A 756-nucleotide genomic window follows, 5' to 3' on the forward strand; every position below is an offset into this window, starting at 1 on the left:
CGGCGACGCAAATCATCAGGATCGTTAGGTTTGGTGATGTAGACCTTACTTTTTAAATATCGCCAAAAGAAATAGTCAAGAGACACCAAATCAGGTGACCGAGGTGGCCACTCGATTGGACCTCTCCTTCTTATCCATCTATTGGGGAAAAATTCGTCCAAACATCGTCGTACTTGTAAAGCGTAGTGAGCCGGTGCCCCATCCTGTTGGAACCAAACATCGTTAAGGTTTGGACCAGCGATAGTTTGTATTGCCGGCACAATCACAAATCAACAAATTGTTGGGCCGTATTTTATCGCAGGGAACATAAATGCTGAGAATTATCTGCATCTATTACGAACGCAAGTGGTCCCACGTATCCAAGAAATTCTTGGACCTGCTTTTGAACAAGTTTGGTTTCAACAAGATGGAGCCCCAGCTCACTTCGCGGTAGTTACTCGAGATTACCTTAATGAAGTGTTTCCTAATAAATGGATTGGTAGAAGAGGATCGATTGAATGGCCGCCCAGATCACCGGACTTATCACCGTTGGACTACTTTTATTGGGGATACTTGAAGAGTAAAGTGTTTGAGAAAAAACCTGCCGATATTAATGAATTGCAAGCAAGGATAATAAATGTTTCTAATTCAATCACACCAGAAATGTTGCGAAATGTTCAGGAAAGTATTTACATACGTATGGGTCACTGCCAAGCAGTGCACGGGCAACAGTTTGAACACTTAATACATTAAATACAACACACACACACACACACA

The sequence above is a fragment of the Odontomachus brunneus genome, unplaced genomic scaffold, assembly GCF_010583005.1.
Source record: "Odontomachus brunneus isolate Ranch 3 - 2012 unplaced genomic scaffold, Obru_v1 Obru_scaffold_147, whole genome shotgun sequence".
In the NCBI taxonomy this organism is placed as follows: domain Eukaryota; kingdom Metazoa; phylum Arthropoda; class Insecta; order Hymenoptera; family Formicidae; genus Odontomachus; species Odontomachus brunneus.